The sequence below is a fragment of the Ascaphus truei genome, assembly GCF_040206685.1.
Source record: "Ascaphus truei isolate aAscTru1 chromosome 12 unlocalized genomic scaffold, aAscTru1.hap1 SUPER_12_unloc_1, whole genome shotgun sequence".
In the NCBI taxonomy this organism is placed as follows: domain Eukaryota; kingdom Metazoa; phylum Chordata; class Amphibia; order Anura; family Ascaphidae; genus Ascaphus; species Ascaphus truei.
The window spans coordinates 736,948-760,493 of record NW_027453837.1 but is presented as its reverse complement, the minus strand read 5'-3'; the positions used below and the strand labels follow the sequence as shown (position 1 = coordinate 760,493).

General features: G+C 34.1%; 12 non-coding genes across 12 annotated transcripts; 7 read left to right on the top strand and 5 right to left on the bottom strand.

The window, feature by feature from the left end:
• Positions 1-1,845: 1,845 nt before the first annotated feature.
• TRNAI-UAU (transfer RNA isoleucine (anticodon UAU)) lies at positions 1,846-1,938 on the bottom strand. Its single transcript is given in 2 exon segments — positions 1,846-1,881; positions 1,901-1,938. It is a non-coding gene; the product is annotated as a tRNA-Ile (tRNA).
• A 379-nt stretch (positions 1,939-2,317) lies between these two features.
• On the top strand, positions 2,318-2,399 carry TRNAS-AGA (transfer RNA serine (anticodon AGA)). Its single transcript has one exon. It is a non-coding gene; the product is annotated as a tRNA-Ser (tRNA).
• Positions 2,400-5,201: 2,802 nt separating this feature from the next.
• On the top strand, positions 5,202-5,283 carry TRNAS-AGA (transfer RNA serine (anticodon AGA)). Its single transcript has one exon. It is a non-coding gene; the product is annotated as a tRNA-Ser (tRNA).
• A 2,512-nt stretch (positions 5,284-7,795) lies between these two features.
• TRNAI-UAU (transfer RNA isoleucine (anticodon UAU)) lies at positions 7,796-7,888 on the bottom strand. Its single transcript is given in 2 exon segments — positions 7,796-7,831; positions 7,851-7,888. It is a non-coding gene; the product is annotated as a tRNA-Ile (tRNA).
• A 379-nt stretch (positions 7,889-8,267) lies between these two features.
• TRNAS-UGA (transfer RNA serine (anticodon UGA)) lies at positions 8,268-8,349 on the top strand. The gene has a single exon. It is a non-coding gene; the product is annotated as a tRNA-Ser (tRNA).
• Positions 8,350-10,864: 2,515 nt separating this feature from the next.
• TRNAI-UAU (transfer RNA isoleucine (anticodon UAU)) lies at positions 10,865-10,957 on the bottom strand. The gene is given in 2 exon segments: positions 10,865-10,900; positions 10,920-10,957. It is a non-coding gene; the product is annotated as a tRNA-Ile (tRNA).
• A 378-nt stretch (positions 10,958-11,335) lies between these two features.
• On the top strand, positions 11,336-11,417 carry TRNAS-AGA (transfer RNA serine (anticodon AGA)). Its single transcript has one exon. It is a non-coding gene; the product is annotated as a tRNA-Ser (tRNA).
• Positions 11,418-14,219: 2,802 nt separating this feature from the next.
• Positions 14,220-14,301, top strand: TRNAS-AGA (transfer RNA serine (anticodon AGA)). The gene has a single exon. It is a non-coding gene; the product is annotated as a tRNA-Ser (tRNA).
• A 2,512-nt stretch (positions 14,302-16,813) lies between these two features.
• Positions 16,814-16,906, bottom strand: TRNAI-UAU (transfer RNA isoleucine (anticodon UAU)). Its single transcript is given in 2 exon segments — positions 16,814-16,849; positions 16,869-16,906. It is a non-coding gene; the product is annotated as a tRNA-Ile (tRNA).
• A 379-nt stretch (positions 16,907-17,285) lies between these two features.
• TRNAS-UGA (transfer RNA serine (anticodon UGA)) lies at positions 17,286-17,367 on the top strand. Its single transcript has one exon. It is a non-coding gene; the product is annotated as a tRNA-Ser (tRNA).
• Positions 17,368-19,882: 2,515 nt separating this feature from the next.
• TRNAI-UAU (transfer RNA isoleucine (anticodon UAU)) lies at positions 19,883-19,975 on the bottom strand. The gene is given in 2 exon segments: positions 19,883-19,918; positions 19,938-19,975. It is a non-coding gene; the product is annotated as a tRNA-Ile (tRNA).
• Positions 19,976-20,354: 379 nt separating this feature from the next.
• On the top strand, positions 20,355-20,436 carry TRNAS-UGA (transfer RNA serine (anticodon UGA)). The gene has a single exon. It is a non-coding gene; the product is annotated as a tRNA-Ser (tRNA).
• Positions 20,437-23,546: the final 3,110 nt, after the last annotated feature.

Genomic DNA, 23,546 nt, shown 5'->3' with positions numbered 1-23,546 from the left:
TAATCAAATGTAAACTTTATGGAATCTTTTGTGAAACAGAATGATTCGCATTAAGAACAAATGTACTTTGTACTTTGATATTAAATTCAGAGACAGAACATTTAATATTAAAATCAGATTTAATTTTTTGGGGGGTTCAATATGATCTTTTAGGGGTTCTGTATGTTTTTGTCTTGCAGATTAACAAAATTGAATACCTAATACTTGGACATGTTTATTTTGTTGATACTTTTGCCATAGTCTGCATATTGATAGTTCCCTCTAGATACCCAAGAGATCAATGTTGGTATCCCTCCAACCTTTGTATGTCAAAATTGATCAAAAGCAGAAAAAAACAAGATAAATGCTGCACACCAAAAACTGAAAACTGTAACTGATACTTGTTGTTACTGGTGCTCTTGATCCAGGGGAGTCCCTGTGAATGACAGACTCCAAAGTCAGCAAAAAAAAACAGAGGGTTCAGGGCTCTACGGATTTAAAGAATTTATTATATCAAATACACAACGTTTCAACCATCAAAAAGTGGTCTTTCTCAAGTGAGAATTTATTAAATCAAATACACAACGTTTCAACCATCAAAAAGTGGTCTTTCTCACTTGAGAAAGACCACTTTTTGATGGTTGAAACGTTGTGTATTTGATATAATAAATTCTTTAAATCCGTAGAGACCTGAACCCTCTGTTTAAAATTGATCAAAAGACATGATTTTTTGAGTGAGTTGCAAAGTTCAAATGTGTTGGAATATTTTATTCTATGCTTAAGGCATTTAAAATATCTTTAATATTAACATCAAGCCTTGTTCCTTCATATTTACTTTAACTGTGTTACTCAAATCATCATTGTGGTTTTAGCATGTTTTCCTTTAGCTTGCTATGTAATTGGCAAAAAAAAGAAGATTCTTTATTCCTCTTCTATGTTGTCATTTATGATTGCCCACTCTGATAAAGCATAAAGCATAAAGCAAGTAAATCTGAAAGAAAAGGTGGTCGTACATGCAAAACTTCTTTCAGCACTCTTGGTTTCTACCACATACAAGATCCACTCGCCTATAGCAATAAGAGAAATTATTCAATTGAAGACTCTGGTGAAATAGCATGGGGTTGTGCTACAGTGAGGATTAACTCTTAAGAGGGATTTATACTTGTTTGGATTTAAAAACAAAATGTAGAAAGCTTTTGTTCCACCACCGCCATTCAGGTGCAAATTGTGTTTGAAAAAATATTTCAGGCTTGATTGAAAGGTAGAATGTGACTTTGCTAGGGTGAATTTTAACTCTTAATGAGGTTTTGTATTGAGTTTAGATTTGTTTATTAATCATTCTCAGGGGGTAGGTGGAGGAAATGTAATAACAACAGATTATGAGAGAGGTGAGAAGTGGTTTACATATGGTGAGCAAGATACGAATGTGAGAGGTGAATAGTTGGGTTAAGAAGGGGGGATAGGCTGACCCCTACTTAGTACAGATAGACAGGATGCTCATTAAAGATTGCCTTTTTAGGATATATACATCTGGAAATATATGTATCCTCTAGACCCAAATAATGGGTAGCATTGTCTCCACTGGTGTATTTTGGTTTGAAAAAAGGAAGAATTTGCTTGGACAGCTCTCATTTTTTAATTTTTTTAAATCATACATCATCAATTACCAATATCTTCTTGCCCACATTGAGACACCTATTGAATTTGACTGCTTTACATGCGCTCCAAAGTAAGCCAAATAGCAAAATGCGGAAATGTTGTTTTTAATGTAAAAGATTACATTTTACAATTTACATCCATAGGCCTTTTATTTAACATTGTATACATTCAAACAATGCTATTGGTTGATGAAACAAAAAAAGGGTTTGCTTCAGGTGAGGCTTGAACTCACAACCTCGGCATAGCTTAGCATATACTGACATATAAGTACCGTGCGCTAACCGATTACGCCACTGGAGCATGTTCCTGTAATGATCCATCTTCTTCTTGCCCCAATTGTCCTCCAACTCTGCTCTTTTAATCTCTGACATCCAAGTTAGATCATTTTCCCATTACTCCTTTTAAACCCTTTTCTTTTTTTCTGCCTCAGATCTGTTTCATACTGTACATTGAATGTGGTTAATAAAAAGTATTTCTCGTCATTTTTCAAAAACCCAAAAGAAGCAACATTTTACAAAGATAATGTTGTTTTAACAATGTGTACAAACAAGTCATGTATTTCTCTTTATGAAAATGTTCTCATGGTTATTTAGTTCATATTGGTCATCATTCATTAGTGAGTGTTACCCAGATCCGCTCAAGAGCCATCTGTGTGACTGTATTCAGTACTACCAGCTATGTAGTCATGGCCGAGTGGTTAAGGCGATGGACTAGAAATCCATTGGGGTTTCCCCGCGCAGGTTCAAATCCTGCTGACTACGTTGACTTTTTCAGTGGTAACGTGTTATTAAAAACTTCACTGCACATTGCATTTTGTTTGTATCTGCTTGGCAAAGCAATCTTTACTTACTGGAATATGTGGCACACTAAAGAAGAAAACACTCTGAATTCTTCAAACATTTTCCAAGTTATACATTTTAGGGTGCTGCTGGCTGTAAAACATTTAATAAAGAACTCCATTTCAATAAATGCATTGTCTTCTATTGATAAGTATCTCTATGCTGCAACATAGTGCTAAGATGTCATTTGTGTGCAATACTTTGCACAACATAAAATAGAGGAGAAAGGCTTACCCCTACAGAAATAACTTAAGGTGACAAAGGATAATGAGCACTTTAGTGTGAGAGTGAGGGAATTCTTCCACTTTATAATTACAGATAATATTTGAATTCTTCTTAAGGACTGTGCTAAGTACTGCATGTATTGAGATGTGTACATTCTTTACAGTCTGCCAAAACTATATTGTTTAAATATAATGGGAATAATCAATGTTATAGTTCAACTGCTTATCACACTTCAGCACAAATAGCTTTTTGTTATGAAAAAGCATTTGTAATGTTTTATTGTTATCATTCACAAAAGATAAGCAGGGCTTTCTAAACCTGTTGAAGAAATAAACAACTTAGCTTGAATTTTACTGAAAAATGGTCATTAATGTACTTTAATAATTGTACTGTAACTTCCTGAAGTTTACAGAAAATTAAGAAATTAATCAAATGTAAACTTTATGGAATCTTTTGTGAAACAGAATGATTCGCATTAAGAACAAATGTACTTTGTACTTTGATATTAAATTCAGAGACAGAACATTTTATATTAAAATCAGATTTAATTTTTTGGGGGGTTCAATATGATCTTTTAGGGGTTCTGTATGTTTTTGTCTTGCAGATTAACAAAATTGAATACCTAATACTTGGACATGTTTATTTTGTTGATACTTTTGCCATAGTCTGCATATTGATAGTTCCCTCTAGATACCCAAGAGATCAATGTTGGTATCCCTCCAACCTTTGTATGTCAAAATTGATCAAAAGCAGAAAAAAACAAGATAAATGCTGCACACCAAAAACTGAAAACTCTAACTGATACTTGTTGTTACTGGTGCTCTTGATCCAGGGGAGTCCCTATGAATGACAGACTCCAAAGTCAGCAAAAAAAACAGAGGGTTCAGGGCTCTACGGATTTAAAGAATTTATTATATCAAATACACAACGTTTCAACCATCAAAAAGTGGTCTTTCTCAAGTGAGAATTTATTAGATCAAATACACAACGTTTCAACCATCAAAAAGTGGTCTTTCTCACTTGAGAAAGACCACTTTTTGATGGTTGAAACGTTGTGTATTTGATATAATAAATTCTTTAAATCCGTAGAGCCCTGAACCCTCTGTTTAAAATTGATCAAAAGACATGATTTTTTGAGTGAGTTGCAAAGTTCAAATGTGTTGGAATATTTTATTCTATGCTTAAGGCATTTAAAATATCTTTAATATTAACATCAAGCCTTGTTCCTTCATATTTACTTTAACTGTGTTACTCAAATCTTCATTGTGGTTTTAGCATGGGGTTGTGCTACAGTGAGGATTAACTCTTAAGAGGGATTTATACTTGTTTGGATTTAAAAACAAAATGTAGAAAGCTTTTGTTCCACCACCACCATTCAGGTGCAAATTGTGTTTGAAAAAATATTTCAGGCTTGATTGAAAGGTAGAATGTGACTTTGCTAGGGTGAATTTTAACTCTTAATGAGGTTTTGTATTGAGTTTAGATTTGTTTATTAATCATTCTCAGGGGGTAGGTGGAGGAAATGTAATAACAACAGATTATGAGAGAGGTGAGAAGTGGTTTACATATGGTGAGCAAGATACGAATGTGAGAGGTGAATAGTTGGGTTAAGAAGGGGGGATAGGCTGACCCCTACTTAGTACAGATAGACAGGATGCTCATTAAAGATTGCCTTTTTAGGATATATACATCTGGAAATATATGTATCCTCTAGACCCAAATAATGGGTAGCATTGGCTCCACTGGTGTATTTTGGTTTGAAAAAAGGAAGAATTTGCTTGGACAGCTCTCATTTTTTAATTTTTTTAAATCATACATCATCAATTACCAATATCTTCTTGCCCACATTGAGACACCTATTGAATTTGACTGCTTTACATGCGCTCCAATGTAAGCCAAATAGCAAAATGCGGAAATGTTGTTTTTAATGTAAAAGATTACATTTTACAATTTACATCCATAGGCCTTTTATTTAACATTGTATACATTCAAACAATGCTATTGGTTGATGAAACAAAAAAACGGTTTGCTTCAGGTGAGGCTTGAATTCACAACCTCGGCATAGCTTAGCATATACTGACATATAAGTACCGTGCGCTATCCGATTACGCCACTGGAGCATGTTCCTGTAATGATCTATCTTCTTCTTGCCCCAATTGCCCTCCAACTCTGCTCTTTTAATCTCTGACATCCAAGTTAGATCATTTTCCCATTACTCCTTTTAACCCCTTTTCTTTTTTTCTGCCTCAGATCTGTTTCATACTGTACATTGAATGTGGTTAACAAAAAGTATTTCTCGTCATTTTTCAAAAACCCAATAGAAGCAACATTTTACAAAGATAATGTTGTTTAAACAATGTGTACAAACAAGTCATGTATTTCTCTTTATGAAAATGTTCTCATGGTTATTTAGTTCATATTGGTCATCATTCATTAGTGAGTGTTACCCATATCCGCTCAAGAGCCATCTGTGTGACTGTATTCAGTACTACCAGCTATGTAGTCATGGCCGAGTGGTTAAGGCGATGGACTAGAAATCCATTGGGGTTTCCCCGCGCAGGTTCAAATCCTGCTGACTACGTTGACTTTTTCAGTGGTAACGTGTTATTAAAAACTTCACTGCACATTGCATTTTGTTTGTATCTGCTTGGCAAAGCAATCTTTACTTACTGGAATATGTGGCACACTAAAGAATAAAACACTCTGAATTCTTCAAACATTTTCCAAGTTATACATTTTAGGGTGCTGCTGGCTGTAAAACATTTAATAAAGAACTCCATTTCAATAAATGCATTGTCTTCTATTGATAAGTATCTCTATGCTGCAACATAGTGCTAAGAGGTCATTTGTGTGCAATACTTTGCACAACATAAAATAGAGGAGAAACGGCTTACCCCTACAGAAATAATTTAAGGTGACAAAGGATAATGAGCACTTTAGTGTGAGAGTGAGGGAATTCTTCCACTTTATAATTACAGATAATATTTGAATTCTTCTTAAGGACTGTGCTAAGTACTGCATGTATTAAGATGTGTACATTATTTACAGTATGCCAAAACTATATTGTTTAAATATAATGGGAATAATCAATGTTATAGTTCAACTGCTTATCACACTTCAGCACAAATAGCTTTTTGTTATGAAAAAGCATTTGTAATGTTTTATTGTTATCACTCACAAAGATAAGCAGGGCTTTATAAACCTGTTGAAGAAATAAACAACTTAGCTTGAATTTTACTGAAAAATGGTCATTAATATACTGTAATAATTGTACTGTAACTTCCTGAAGTTTACAGAAAATTAAGAAATTAATCAAATGTAAACTTTATGGAATCTTTTGTGAAACAGAATGATTCGCATTAAGAACAAATGTACTTTGTACTTTGATATTAAATTCAGAGACAGAACATTTTATATTAAAATCAGATTTAATTTTTTGGGGGGTTCAATATGATCTTTTAGGGGTTCTGTATGTTTTTGTCTTGCAGATTAACAAAATTGATTAGCTAATTCTTGGACATGTTTATTTTGTTGATACTTTTGCCATAGTCTGCATATTGATAGTTCCCTCTAGATACCCAAGAGATCAATGTTGGTATCCCTCCAACCTTTGTATGTCAAAATTGATCAAAAGCAGAAAAAAACAAGATAAATGCTGCACACCAAAAACTGAAAACTGTAACTGATACTTGTTGTTACTGGTGCTCTTGATCCAGGGGAGTCCCTGTGAATGACAGACTCCAAAGTCAGCAAAAAATCCAGAGGGTTCAGGGCTCTACGGATTTAAAGAATTTATTAAATCAAATACACAACGTTTCAACCATCAAAAAGTGGTCTTTCTCACTTGAGAAAGACCACTTTTTGATGGTTGAAACGTTGTGTATTTGATATAATAAATTCTTTAAATCCGTAGAGCCCTGAACCCTCTGTTTAAAATTGATCAAAAGACATGATTTTTTGAGTGAGTTGCAAAGTTCAAATGTGTTGGAATATTTTATTCTATGCTTAAGGCATTTAAAATATCTTTAATATTAACATCAAGCCTTGTTCCTTCATATTTACTTTAACTGTGTTACTCAAATCTTCAATGTGGTTTTAGCATGTTTTCCTTTAGCTTGCTATGTAATTGGCAAAAAAAAGAAGATTCTTTATTACTCTTTTATGTTGTCATTTATGATTGCCCACTCTGATAAAGCATAAAGCATAAAGCAAGTAAAACTGAAAGAAAAGGTGGTCGTACATGCAAAACTTCTTTCAGCACTCTTGGTTTCTACCACATACAAGATCCACTCGCTTATAGCAATAAGAGAATTTATTCAATTGAAGACTCTGGTGAAATAGCATGGGGTTGTGCTACAGTGAGGATTAACTCTTAAGAGGGATTTATACTTGTTTGGATTTAAAAACAAAATGTAGAAAGCTTTTGTTCCACCACCGCCATTCAGGTGCAAATTGTGTTTGAAAAAATATTTCAGGCTTGATTGAAAGGTAGAATGTGACTTTGCTAGGGTGAATTTTAACTCTTAATGAGGTTTTGTATTGAGTTTAGATTTGTTTATTAATCATTCTCAGGGGGTAGGTGGAGGAAATGTAATAACAACAGATTATGAGAGAGGTGAGAAGTGGTTTACATATGGTGAGCAAGATACGAATGTGAGAGGTGAATAGTTGGGTTAAGAAGGGGGGATAGGCTGACCCCTACTTAGTACAGATAGACAGGATGCTCATTAAAGATTGCCTTTTTAGGATATATACATCTGGAAATATATGTATCCTCTAGACCCAAATAATGGGTAGCATTGGCTCCACTGGTGTATTTTGGTTTGAAAAAAGGAAGAATTTGCTTGGACAGCTCTCATTTTTTTATTTTTTTAAATCATACATCATCAATTACCAATATCTTCTTGCCCACATTGAGACACCTATTGAATTTGACTGCTTTACATGCGCTCCAATGTAAGCCAAATAGCAAAATGCGGAAATGTTGTTTTTAATGTAAAAGATTACATTTTACAATTTACATCCATAGGCCTTTTATTTAACATTGTATACATTCAAACAATGCTATTGGTTGATGAAACAAAAAAACGGTTTGCTTCAGGTGAGGCTTGAACTCACAACCTCGGCATAGCTTAGCATATACTGACATATAAGTACCGTGCGTTCACCGATTACGCCACTGGAGCATGTTCCTGTAATAATCCATCTTCTTCTTGCCCCAATTGCCCTCCAACTCTGCTCTTTTAATCTCTGACATCCAAGTTAGATCATTTTCCCATTACTCCTTTTAACCCCTTTTCTTTTTTTCTGCCTCAGATCTGTTTCATACTGTACATTGAATGTGGTTAACAAAAAGTATTTCTCGTCATTTTTCAAAAACCCAATAGAAGCAACATTTTACAAAGATAATGTTGTTTAAACAATGTGTACAAACAAGTCATGTATTTCTCTTTATGAAAATGTTCTCATGGTTATTTAGTTCATATTGGTCATCATTCATTAGTGAGTGTTACCCAGATCCGCTCAAGAGCCATCTGTGTGACTGTATTCAGTACTACCAGCTATGTAGTCATGGCCGAGTGGTTAAGGCGATGGACTTGAAATCCATTGGGGTTTCCCCGCGCAGGTTCAAATCCTGCTGACTACGTTGACTTTTTCAGTGGTAACGTGTTATTAAAAACTTCACTGGACTTTTTATTTTGTTTGTATCTGCTTGGCAAAGCAATCTTTACTTACTGGAATATGTGGCACACTAAAGAAGAAAACACTCTGAATTCTTCAAACATTTTCCAAGTTATACATTTTAGGGTGCTGCTGGCTGTAAAACATTTAATAAAGAACTCCATTTCAATAAATGCATTGTCTTCTATTGATAAGTATCTCTATGCTGCAACATAGTGCTAAGAGGTCATTTGTGTGCAATACTTTGCACAACATAAAATAGAGGAGAAACGGCTTACCCCTACAGAAATAACTTAAGGTGACAAAGGATAATGAGCACTTTAGTGTGAGAGTGAGGGAATTCTTCCACTTAATAATTACAGATAATATTTGAATTCTCCTTAAGGACTGTGCTAAGTACTGCATGTATTGAGATGTGTACATTCTTTACAGTCTGCCAAAACTATATTGTTTAAATATAATGGGAATAATCAATGTTATAGTTCAACTGCTTATCACACTTCAGCACAAATAGCTTTTTGTTATGAAAAAGCATTTGTAATGTTTTATTGTTATCATTCACAAAAGATAAGCAGGGCTTTCTAAACCTGTTGAAGAAATAAACAATTTAGCTTGAATTTTACTGAAAAATGGTCATTAATATACTGTAATAATTGTACTGTAACTTCCTGAAGTTTACAGAAAATTAAGAAATTAATCAAATGTAAACTTTATGGAATAATTTGTGAAACAGAATGATTCGCATTAAGAACAAATGTACTTTGTACTTTGATATTAAATTCAGAGACAGAACATTTTATATTAAAATCAGATTTAATTTTTTGGGGGGTTCAATATGATCTTTTAGGGGTTCTGTATGTTTTTGTCTTGCAGATTAACAATATTGAATACCTAATTCTTGGACATGTTTATTTTGTTGATACTTTTGCCATAGTCTGCATATTAATAGTTCCCTCTAGATACCCAAGAGATCAATGTTGGTATCCCTCCACCCTTTGTATGTCAAAATTGATCAAAAGCAGAAAAAAAACAAGATAAATGCTGCACACCAAAAACTGAAAACTTTAACTGATACTTGTTGTTACTGGTGCTCTTGATCCAGGGGAGTCCCTGTGAATGACAGACTCCAAAGTCAGCAAAAAAAAACAGAGGGTTCAGGGCTCTACGGATTTAAAGAATTTATTAAATCAAATACACAACGTTTCAACCATCAAAAAGTGGTCTTTCTCACTTGAGAAAGACCACTTTTTGATGGTTGAAACGTTGTGTATTTGATATAATAAATTCTTTAAATCCGTAGAGCCCTGAACCCTCTGTTTAAAATTGATCAAAAGACATGATTTTTTGAGTGAGTTGCAAAGTTCAAATGTGTTGGAATATTTTATTCTATGCTTAAGGCATTTAAAATATCTTTAATATTAACATCAAGCCTTGTTCCTTCATATTTACTTTAACTGTGTTACTCAAATCTTCAATGTGGTTTTAGCATGTTTTCCTTTAGCTTGCTATGTAATTGGCAAAAAAAAGAAGATTCTTTATTACTCTTTTATGTTGTCATTTATGATTGCCCACTCTGATAAAGCATAAAGCATAAAGCAAGTAAAACTGAAAGAAAAGGTGGTCGTACATGCAAAACTTCTTTCAGCACTCTTGGTTTCTACCACATACAAGATCCACTCGCTTATAGCAATAAGAGAATTTATTCAATTGAAGACTCTGGTGAAATAGCATGGGGTTGTGCTACAGTGAGGATTAACTCTTAAGAGGGATTTATACTTGTTTGGATTTAAAAACAAAATGTAGAAAGCTTTTGTTCCACCACCGCCATTCAGGTGCAAATTGTGTTTGAAAAAATATTTCAGGCTTGATTGAAAGGTAGAATGTGACTTTGCTAGGGTGAATTTTAACTCTTAATGAGGTTTTGTATTGAGTTTAGATTTGTTTATTAATCATTCTCAGGGGGTAGGTGGAGGAAATGTAATAACAACAGATTATGAGAGAGGTGAGAAGTGGTTTACATATGGTGAGCAAGATACGAATGTGAGAGGTGAATAGTTGGGTTAAGAAGGGGGGATAGGCTGACCCCTACTTAGTACAGATAGACAGGATGCTCATTAAAGATTGCCTTTTTAGGATATATACATCTGGAAATATATGTATCCTCTAGACCCAAATAATGGGTAGCATTGGCTCCACTGGTGTATTTTGGTTTGAAAAAAGGAAGAATTTGCTTGGACAGCTCTCATTTTTTTATTTTTTTAAATCATACATCATCAATTACCAATATCTTCTTGCCCACATTGAGACACCTATTGAATTTGACTGCTTTACATGCGCTCCAATGTAAGCCAAATAGCAAAATGCGGAAATGTTGTTTTTAATGTAAAAGATTACATTTTACAATTTACATCCATAGGCCTTTTATTTAACATTGTATACATTCAAACAATGCTATTGGTTGATGAAACAAAAAAACGGTTTGCTTCAGGTGAGGCTTGAACTCACAACCTCGGCATAGCTTAGCATATACTGACATATAAGTACCGTGCGTTCACCGATTACGCCACTGGAGCATGTTCCTAAATAATCCATCTTCTTCTTGCCCCAATTGCCCTCCAACTCTGCTCTTTTAATCTCTGACATCCAAGTTAGATCATTTTCCCATTACTCCTTTTAACCCCTTTTCTTTTTTTCTGCCTCAGATCTGTTTCATACTGTACATTGAATGTGGTTAACAAAAAGTATTTCTCGTCATTTTTCAAAAACCCAATAGAAGCAACATTTTACAAAGATAATGTTGTTTTAACAATGTGTACAAACAAGTCATGTATTTCTCTTTATGAAAATGTTCTCATGGTTATTTAGTTCATATTGGTCATCATTCATTAGTGAGTGTTACCCAGATCCGCTCAAGAGCCATCTGTGTGACTGTATTCAGTACTACCAGCTATGTAGTCATGGCCGAGTGGTTAAGGCGATGGACTAGAAATCCATTGGGGTTTCCCCGCGCAGGTTCAAATCCTGCTGACTACGTTGACTTTTTCAGTGGTAACGTGTTATTAAAAACTTCACTGCACATTGCATTTTGTTTGTATCTGCTTGGCAAAGCAATCTTTACTTACTGGAATATGTGGCACACTAAAGAAGAAAACACTCTGAATTCTTCAAACATTTTCCAAGTTATACATTTTAGGGTGCTGCTGGCTGTAAAACATTTAATAAAGAACTCCATTTCAATAAATGCATTGTCTTCTATTGATAAGTATCTCTATGCTGCAACATAGTGCTAAGATGTCATTTGTGTGCAATACTTTGCACAACATAAAATAGAGGAGAAAGGCTTACCCCTACAGAAATAACTTAAGGTGACAAAGGATAATGAGCACTTTAGTGTGAGAGTGAGGGAATTCTTCCACTTTATAATTACAGATAATATTTGAATTCTTCTTAAGGACTGTGCTAAGTACTGCATGTATTGAGATGTGTACATTCTTTACAGTCTGCCAAAACTATATTGTTTAAATATAATGGGAATAATCAATGTTATAGTTCAACTGCTTATCACACTTCAGCACAAATAGCTTTTTGTTATGAAAAAGCATTTGTAATGTTTTATTGTTATCATTCACAAAAGATAAGCAGGGCTTTCTAAACCTGTTGAAGAAATAAACAACTTAGCTTGAATTTTACTGAAAAATGGTCATTAATGTACTTTAATAATTGTACTGTAACTTCCTGAAGTTTACAGAAAATTAAGAAATTAATCAAATGTAAACTTTATGGAATCTTTTGTGAAACAGAATGATTCGCATTAAGAACAAATGTACTTTGTACTTTGATATTAAATTCAGAGACAGAACATTTTATATTAAAATCAGATTTAATTTTTTGGGGGGTTCAATATGATCTTTTAGGGGTTCTGTATGTTTTTGTCTTGCAGATTAACAAAATTGAATACCTAATACTTGGACATGTTTATTTTGTTGATACTTTTGCCATAGTCTGCATATTGATAGTTCCCTCTAGATACCCAAGAGATCAATGTTGGTATCCCTCCAACCTTTGTATGTCAAAATTGATCAAAAGCAGAAAAAAACAAGATAAATGCTGCACACCAAAAACTGAAAACTCTAACTGATACTTGTTGTTACTGGTGCTCTTGATCCAGGGGAGTCCCTATGAATGACAGACTCCAAAGTCAGCAAAAAAAACAGAGGGTTCAGGGCTCTACGGATTTAAAGAATTTATTATATCAAATACACAACGTTTCAACCATCAAAAAGTGGTCTTTCTCAAGTGAGAATTTATTAGATCAAATACACAACGTTTCAACCATCAAAAAGTGGTCTTTCTCACTTGAGAAAGACCACTTTTTGATGGTTGAAACGTTGTGTATTTGATATAATAAATTCTTTAAATCCGTAGAGCCCTGAACCCTCTGTTTAAAATTGATCAAAAGACATGATTTTTTGAGTGAGTTGCAAAGTTCAAATGTGTTGGAATATTTTATTCTATGCTTAAGGCATTTAAAATATCTTTAATATTAACATCAAGCCTTGTTCCTTCATATTTACTTTAACTGTGTTACTCAAATCTTCATTGTGGTTTTAGCATGGGGTTGTGCTACAGTGAGGATTAACTCTTAAGAGGGATTTATACTTGTTTGGATTTAAAAACAAAATGTAGAAAGCTTTTGTTCCACCACCACCATTCAGGTGCAAATTGTGTTTGAAAAAATATTTCAGGCTTGATTGAAAGGTAGAATGTGACTTTGCTAGGGTGAATTTTAACTCTTAATGAGGTTTTGTATTGAGTTTAGATTTGTTTATTAATCATTCTCAGGGGGTAGGTGGAGGAAATGTAATAACAACAGATTATGAGAGAGGTGAGAAGTGGTTTACATATGGTGAGCAAGATACGAATGTGAGAGGTGAATAGTTGGGTTAAGAAGGGGGGATAGGCTGACCCCTACTTAGTACAGATAGACAGGATGCTCATTAAAGATTGCCTTTTTAGGATATATACATCTGGAAATATATGTATCCTCTAGACCCAAATAATGGGTAGCATTGGCTCCACTGGTGTATTTTGGTTTGAAAAAAGGAAGAATTTGCTTGGACAGCTCTCATTTTTTAATTTTTTTAAATCATACATCATCAATTACCAATATCTTCTTGCCCACATTGAGACACCTATTGAATTTGACTGCTTTACATGCGCTCCAATGTAAGCCAAATAGCAAAATGCGGAAATGTTGTTTTTAATGTAAAAGATTACATTTTACAATTTACATCCATAGGCCTTTTATTTAACATTGTATACATTCAAACAATGCTATTGGTTGATGAAACAAAAAAACGGTTTGCTTCAGGTGAGGCTTGAATTCACAACCTCGGCATAGCTTAGCATATACTGACATATAAGTACCGTGCGCTATCCGATTACGCCACTGGAGCATGTTCCTGTAATGATCTATCTTCTTCTTGCCCCAATTGCCCTCCAACTCTGCTCTTTTAATCTCTGACATCCAAGTTAGATCATTTTCCCATTACTCCTTTTAACCCCTTTTCTTTTTTTCTGCCTCAGATCTGTTTCATACTGTACATTGAATGTGGTTAACAAAAAGTATTTCTCGTCATTTTTCAAAAACCCAATAGAAGCAACATTTTACAAAGATAATGTTGTTTAAACAATGTGTACAAACAAGTCATGTATTTCTCTTTATGAAAATGTTCTCATGGTTATTTAGTTCATATTGGTCATCATTCATTAGTGAGTGTTACCCATATCCGCTCAAGAGCCATCTGTGTGACTGTATTCAGTACTACCAGCTATGTAGTCATGGCCGAGTGGTTAAGGCGATGGACTAGAAATCCATTGGGGTTTCCCCGCGCAGGTTCAAATCCTGCTGACTACGTTGACTTTTTCAGTGGTAACGTGTTATTAAAAACTTCACTGCACATTGCATTTTGTTTGTATCTGCTTGGCAAAGCAATCTTTACTTACTGGAATATGTGGCACACTAAAGAATAAAACACTCTGAATTCTTCAAACATTTTCCAAGTTATACATTTTAGGGTGCTGCTGGCTGTAAAACATTTAATAAAGAACTCCATTTCAATAAATGCATTGTCTTCTATTGATAAGTATCTCTATGCTGCAACATAGTGCTAAGAGGTCATTTGTGTGCAATACTTTGCACAACATAAAATAGAGGAGAAACGGCTTACCCCTACAGAAATAATTTAAGGTGACAAAGGATAATGAGCACTTTAGTGTGAGAGTGAGGGAATTCTTCCACTTTATAATTACAGATAATATTTGAATTCTTCTTAAGGACTGTGCTAAGTACTGCATGTATTAAGATGTGTACATTATTTACAGTATGCCAAAACTATATTGTTTAAATATAATGGGAATAATCAATGTTATAGTTCAACTGCTTATCACACTTCAGCACAAATAGCTTTTTGTTATGAAAAAGCATTTGTAATGTTTTATTGTTATCACTCACAAAGATAAGCAGGGCTTTATAAACCTGTTGAAGAAATAAACAACTTAGCTTGAATTTTACTGAAAAATGGTCATTAATATACTGTAATAATTGTACTGTAACTTCCTGAAGTTTACAGAAAATTAAGAAATTAATCAAATGTAAACTTTATGGAATCTTTTGTGAAACAGAATGATTCGCATTAAGAACAAATGTACTTTGTACTTTGATATTAAATTCAGAGACAGAACATTTTATATTAAAATCAGATTTAATTTTTTGGGGGGTTCAATATGATCTTTTAGGGGTTCTGTATGTTTTTGTCTTGCAGATTAACAAAATTGATTAGCTAATTCTTGGACATGTTTATTTTGTTGATACTTTTGCCATAGTCTGCATATTGATAGTTCCCTCTAGATACCCAAGAGATCAATGTTGGTATCCCTCCAACCTTTGTATGTCAAAATTGATCAAAAGCAGAAAAAAACAAGATAAATGCTGCACACCAAAAACTGAAAACTGTAACTGATACTTGTTGTTACTGGTGCTCTTGATCCAGGGGAGTCCCTGTGAATGACAGACTCCAAAGTCAGCAAAAAATCCAGAGGGTTCAGGGCTCTACGGATTTAAAGAATTTATTAAATCAAATACACAACGTTTCAACCATCAAAAAGTGGTCTTTCTCACTTGAGAAAGACCACTTTTTGATGGTTGAAACGTTGTGTATTTGATATAATAAATTCTTTAAATCCGTAGAGCCCTGAACCCTCTGTTTAAAATTGATCAAAAGACATGATTTTTTGAGTGAGTTGCAAAGTTCAAATGTGTTGGAATATTTTATTCTATGCTTAAGGCATTTAAAATATCTTTAATATTAACATCAAGCCTTGTTCCTTCATATTTACTTTAACTGTGTTACTCAAATCTTCAATGTGGTTTTAGCATGTTTTCCTTTAGCTTGCTATGTAATTGGCAAAAAAAAGAAGATTCTTTATTACTCTTTTATGTTGTCATTTATGATTGCCCACTCTGATAAAGCATAAAGCATAAAGCAAGTAAAACTGAAAGAAAAGGTGGTCGTACATGCAAAACTTCTTTCAGCACTCTTGGTTTCTACCACATACAAGATCCACTCGCTTATAGCAATAAGAGAATTTATTCAATTGAAGACTCTGGTGAAATAGCATGGGGTTGTGCTACAGTGAGGATTAACTCTTAAGAGGGATTTATACTTGTTTGGATTTAAAAACAAAATGTAGAAAGCTTTTGTTCCACCACCGCCATTCAGGTGCAAATTGTGTTTGAAAAAATATTTCAGGCTTGATTGAAAGGTAGAATGTGACTTTGCTAGGGTGAATTTTAACTCTTAATGAGGTTTTGTATTGAGTTTAGATTTGTTTATTAATCATTCTCAGGGGGTAGGTGGAGGAAATGTAATAACAACAGATTATGAGAGAGGTGAGAAGTGGTTTACATATGGTGAGCAAGATACGAATGTGAGAGGTGAATAGTTGGGTTAAGAAGGGGGGATAGGCTGACCCCTACTTAGTACAGATAGACAGGATGCTCATTAAAGATTGCCTTTTTAGGATATATACATCTGGAAATATATGTATCCTCTAGACCCAAATAATGGGTAGCATTGGCTCCACTGGTGTATTTTGGTTTGAAAAAAGGAAGAATTTGCTTGGACAGCTCTCATTTTTTTATTTTTTTAAATCATACATCATCAATTACCAATATCTTCTTGCCCACATTGAGACACCTATTGAATTTGACTGCTTTACATGCGCTCCAATGTAAGCCAAATAGCAAAATGCGGAAATGTTGTTTTTAATGTAAAAGATTACATTTTACAATTTACATCCATAGGCCTTTTATTTAACATTGTATACATTCAAACAATGCTATTGGTTGATGAAACAAAAAAACGGTTTGCTTCAGGTGAGGCTTGAACTCACAACCTCGGCATAGCTTAGCATATACTGACATATAAGTACCGTGCGTTCACCGATTACGCCACTGGAGCATGTTCCTGTAATAATCCATCTTCTTCTTGCCCCAATTGCCCTCCAACTCTGCTCTTTTAATCTCTGACATCCAAGTTAGATCATTTTCCCATTACTCCTTTTAACCCCTTTTCTTTTTTTCTGCCTCAGATCTGTTTCATACTGTACATTGAATGTGGTTAACAAAAAGTATTTCTCGTCATTTTTCAAAAACCCAATAGAAGCAACATTTTACAAAGATAATGTTGTTTAAACAATGTGTACAAACAAGTCATGTATTTCTCTTTATGAAAATGTTCTCATGGTTATTTAGTTCATATTGGTCATCATTCATTAGTGAGTGTTACCCAGATCCGCTCAAGAGCCATCTGTGTGACTGTATTCAGTACTACCAGCTATGTAGTCATGGCCGAGTGGTTAAGGCGATGGACTTGAAATCCATTGGGGTTTCCCCGCGCAGGTTCAAATCCTGCTGACTACGTTGACTTTTTCAGTGGTAACGTGTTATTAAAAACTTCACTGGACTTTTTATTTTGTTTGTATCTGCTTGGCAAAGCAATCTTTACTTACTGGAATATGTGGCACACTAAAGAAGAAAACACTCTGAATTCTTCAAACATTTTCCAAGTTATACATTTTAGGGTGCAGCTGGCTGTAAAACATTTAATAAAGAACTCCATTTCAATAAATGCATTGTCTTCTATTGATAAGTATCTCTATGCTGCAACATAGTGCTAAGAGGTCATTTGTGTGCAATACTTTGCACAACATAAAATAGAGGAGAAACGGCTTACCCCTACAGAAATAACTTAAGGTGACAAAGGATAATGAGCACTTTAGTGTGAGAGTGAGGGAATTCTTCCACTTAATAATTACAGATAATATTTGAATTCTCCTTAAGGACTGTGCTAAGTACTGCATGTATTGAGATGTGTACATTCTTTACAGTCTGCCAAAACTATATTGTTTAAATATAATGGGAATAATCAATGTTATAGTTCAACTGCTTATCACACTTCAGCACAAATAGCTTTTTGTTATGAAAAAGCATTTGTAATGTTTTATTGTTATCATTCACAAAAGATAAGCAGGGCTTTCTAAACCTGTTGAAGAAATAAACAATTTAGCTTGAATTTTACTGAAAAATGGTCATTAATATACTGTAATAATTGTACTGTAACTTCCTGAAGTTTACAGAAAATTAAGAAATTAATCAAATGTAAACTTTATGGAATAATTTGTGAAACAGAATGATTCGCATTAAGAACAAATGTACTTTGTACTTTGATATTAAATTCAGAGACAGAACATTTTATATTAAAATCAGATTTAATTTTTTGGGGGGTTCAATATGATCTTTTAGGGGTTCTGTATGTTTTTGTCTTGCAGATTAACAATATTGAATACCTAATTCTTGGACATGTTTATTTTGTTGATACTTTTGCCATAGTCTGCATATTAATAGTTCCCTCTAGATACCCAAGAGATCAATGTTGGTATCCCTCCACCCTTTGTATGTCAAAATTGATCAAAAGCAGAAAAAAAACAAGATAAATGCTGCACACCAAAAACTGAAAACTTTAACTGATACTTGTTGTTACTGGTGCTCTTGATCCAGGGGAGTCCCTGTGAATGACAGACTCCAAAGTCAGCAAAAAAAAACAGAGGGTTCAGGGCTCTACGGATTTAAAGAATTTATTAAATCAAATACACAACGTTTCAACCATCAAAAAGTGGTCTTTCTCACTTGAGAAAGACCACTTTTTGATGGTTGAAACGTTGTGTATTTGATATAATAAATTCTTTAAATCCGTAGAGCCCTGAACCCTCTGTTTAAAATTGATCAAAAGACATGATTTTTTGAGTGAGTTGCAAAGTTCAAATGTGTTGGAATATTTTATTCTATGCTTAAGGCATTTAAAATATCTTTAATATTAACATCAAGCCTTGTTCCTTCATATTTACTTTAACTGTGTTACTCAAATCTTCAATGTGGTTTTAGCATGTTTTCCTTTAGCTTGCTATGTAATTGGCAAAAAAAAGAAGATTCTTTATTACTCTTTTATGTTGTCATTTATGATTGCCCACTCTGATAAAGCATAAAGCATAAAGCAAGTAAAACTGAAAGAAAAGGTGGTCGTACATGCAAAACTTCTTTCAGCACTCTTGGTTTCTACCACATACAAGATCCACTCGCTTATAGCAATAAGAGAATTTATTCAATTGAAGACTCTGGTGAAATAGCATGGGGTTGTGCTACAGTGAGGATTAACTCTTAAGAGGGATTTATACTTGTTTGGATTTAAAAACAAAATGTAGAAAGCTTTTGTTCCACCACCGCCATTCAGGTGCAAATTGTGTTTGAAAAAATATTTCAGGCTTGATTGAAAGGTAGAATGTGACTTTGCTAGGGTGAATTTTAACTCTTAATGAGGTTTTGTATTGAGTTTAGATTTGTTTATTAATCATTCTCAGGGGGTAGGTGGAGGAAATGTAATAACAACAGATTATGAGAGAGGTGAGAAGTGGTTTACATATGGTGAGCAAGATACGAATGTGAGAGGTGAATAGTTGGGTTAAGAAGGGGGGATAGGCTGACCCCTACTTAGTACAGATAGACAGGATGCTCATTAAAGATTGCCTTTTTAGGATATATACATCTGGAAATATATGTATCCTCTAGACCCAAATAATGGGTAGCATTGGCTCCACTGGTGTATTTTGGTTTGAAAAAAGGAAGAATTTGCTTGGACAGCTCTCATTTTTTTATTTTTTTAAATCATACATCATCAATTACCAATATCTTCTTGCCCACATTGAGACACCTATTGAATTTGACTGCTTTACATGCGCTCCAATGTAAGCCAAATAGCAAAATGCGGAAATGTTGTTTTTAATGTAAAAGATTACATTTTACAATTTACATCCATAGGCCTTTTATTTAACATTGTATACATTCAAACAATGCTATTGGTTGATGAAACAAAAAAACGGTTTGCTTCAGGTGAGGCTTGAACTCACAACCTCGGCATAGCTTAGCATATACTGACATATAAGTACCGTGCGTTCACCGATTACGCCACTGGAGCATGTTCCTGTAATAATCCATCTTCTTCTTGCCCCAATTGCCCTCCAACTCTGCTCTTTTAATCTCTGACATCCAAGTTAGATCATTTTCCCATTACTCCTTTTAACCCCTTTTCTTTTTTTCTGCCTCAGATCTGTTTCATACTGTACATTGAATGTGGTTAACAAAAAGTATTTCTCGTCATTTTTCAAAAACCCAATAGAAGCAACATTTTACAAAGATAATGTTGTTTAAACAATGTGTACAAACAAGTCATGTATTTCTCTTTATGAAAATGTTCTCATGGTTATTTAGTTCATATTGGTCATCATTCATTAGTGAGTGTTACCCAGATCCGCTCAAGAGCCATCTGTGTGACTGTATTCAGTACTACCAGCTATGTAGTCATGGCCGAGTGGTTAAGGCGATGGACTTGAAATCCATTGGGGTTTCCCCGCGCAGGTTCAAATCCTGCTGACTACGTTGACTTTTTCAGTGGTAACGTGTTATTAAAAACTTCACTGGACTTTTTATTTTGTTTGTATCTGCTTGGCAAAGCAATCTTTACTTACTGGAATATGTGGCACACTAAAGAAGAAAACACTCTGAATTCTTCAAACATTTTCCAAGTTATACATTTTAGGGTGCTGCTGGCTGTAAAACATTTAATAAAGAACTCCATTTCAATAAATGCATTGTCTTCTATTGATAAGTATCTCTATGCTGCAACATAGTGCTAAGAGGTCATTTGTGTGCAATACTTTGCACAACATAAAATAGAGGAGAAACGGCTTACCCCTACAGAAATAACTTAAGGTGACAAAGGATAATGAGCACTTTAGTGTGAGAGTGAGGGAATTCTTCCACTTAATAATTACAGATAATATTTGAATTCTCCTTAAGGACTGTGCTAAGTACTGCATGTATTGAGATGTGTACATTCTTTACAGTCTGCCAAAACTATATTGTTTAAATATAATGGGAATAATCAATGTTATAGTTCAACTGCTTATCACACTTCAGCACAAATAGCTTTTTGTTATGAAAAAGCATTTGTAATGTTTTATTGTTATCATTCACAAAAGATAAGCAGGGCTTTCTAAACCTGTTGAAGAAATAAACAATTTAGCTTGAATTTTACTGAAAAATGGTCATTAATATACTGTAATAATTGTACTGTAACTTCCTGAAGTTTACAGAAAATTAAGAAATTAATCAAATGTAAACTTTATGGAATAATTTGTGAAACAGAATGATTCGCATTAAGAACAAATGTACTTTGTACTTTGATATTAAATTCAGAGACAGAACATTTTATATTAAAATCAGATTTAATTTTTTGGGGGGTTCAATATGATCTTTTAGGGGTTCTGTATGTTTTTGTCTTGCAGATTAACAATATTGAATACCTAATTCTTGGACATGTTTATTTTGTTGATACTTTTGCCATAGTCTGCATATTAATAGTTCCCTCTAGATACCCAAGAGATCAATGTTGGTATCCCTCCACCCTTTGTATGTCAAAATTGATCAAAAGCAGAAAAAAAACAAGATAAATGCTGCACACCAAAAACTGAAAACTTTAACTGATACTTGTTGTTACTGGTGCTCTTGATCCAGGGGAGTCCCTGTGAATGACAGACTCCAAAGTCAGCAAAAAAAAACAGAGGGTTCAGGGCTCTACGGATTTAAAGAATTTATTAAATCAAATACACAACGTTTCAACCATCAAAAAGTGGTCTTTCTCACTTGAGAAAGACCACTTTTTGATGGTTGAAACGTTGTGTATTTGATATAATAAATTCTTTAAATCCGTAGAGCCCTGAACCCTCTGTTTAAAATTGATCAAAAGACATGATTTTTTGAGTGAGTTGCAAAGTTCAAATGTGTTGGAATATTTTATTCTATGCTTAAGGCATTTAAAATATCTTTAATATTAACATCAAGCCTTGTTCCTTCATATTTACTTTAACTGTGTTACTCAAATCTTCAATGTGGTTATAGCATGTTTTCCTTTAGCTTGCTATGTAATTGGCAAAAAAAAGAAGATTCTTTATTCCTCTTCTATGTTGTCATTTATGATTGCCCACTCTGATAAAGCATAAAGCATAAAGCAAGTAAAACTGAAAGAAAAGGTGGTCGTACATACAAAACTTCTTTCAGCACTCTTGGTTTCTACCACATACAAGATCCACTCGCCTATAGCAATAAGAGAATTTATTCAATTGAAGACTCTGGTGAAATAGCATGGGGTTGTGCTACAGTGAGGATTAACTCTTAAGAGGGATTTATACTTGTTTGGATTTAAAAACAAAATGTAGAAAGCTTTTGTTCCAGCACCGCCATTCAGGTGCAAATTGTGTTTGAAAAAATATTTCAGGCTTGATTGAAAGGTAGAATGTGACTTTGCTAGGGTGAATTTTAACTCTTAATGAGGTTTTGTATTGAGTTTAGATTTGTTTATTAATCATTCTCAGGGGGTAGGTGGAGGAAATGTAATAACAACAGATTATGAGAGAGGTGAGAAGTGGTTTACATATGGTGAGCAAGATACGAATGTGAGAGGTGAATAGTTGGGTTAAGAAGGGGGGATAGGCTGACCCCTACTTAGTACAGATAGACAGGATGCTCATTAAAGATTGCCTTTTTAGGATATATACATCTGGAAATATATGTATCCTCTAGACCCAAATAATGGGTAGCATTGGCTCCACTGGTGTATTTTGGTTTGAAAAAAGGAAGAATTTGCTTGGACAGCTCTCATTTTTTTATTTTTTCAAAATCATACATCATCAATTACCTATATCTTCTTGCCCACATTGAGACACCTATTGAATTTGACTGCTTTACATGTGCTCCAATGTAAGCCAAATAGGAAAATGCGGAAATGTTGTTTTTAATGTAAAAGATTACATTTTACAATTTACATCCATAGGCCTTTTATTTAAGATTGTATACATTCAAACAATGCTATTGGTTGATGAACCAAAAAAAGGATTTGCTTCAGGTGAGGCTTGAACTCACAACCTCGGCATAGCTTAGCATATACTGACATATTAGTACCGTGCGCTAACCGCTTACGCCACTGGAGCATGTTCCTGTAATGATCCATCTTCTTCTTGCCCCAATTGCCCTCCAACTCTGCTCTTTTAATCTCTGACATCCAAGTTAGATCATTTTCCCATTACTCCTTTTAACCCCTTTTCTTTTTTTCTGCCTCAGATCTGTTTCATACTGTACATTGAATGTGGTTAACAAAAAGTATTTCTCGTCATTTTTCAAAAACCCAATAGAAGCAACATTTTACAAAGATAATGTTGTTTAAACAATGTGTACAAACAAGTCATGTATTTCTCTTTATGAAAATGTTCTCATGGTTATTTAGTTCATATTGGTCATCATTCATTAGTGAGTGTTACCCATATCCGCTCAAGATTCCTCTTCTATGTTGTCATTTATGATTGCCCACTCTGATAAAGCATAAAGCATAAAGTAAGTAAAACTGAAAGAAAAGGTGGTCGTACATGCAAAACTTCTTTCAGCACTCTTGGTTTCTACCACATACAAGATCCACTTGCCTATAGCAATAAGAG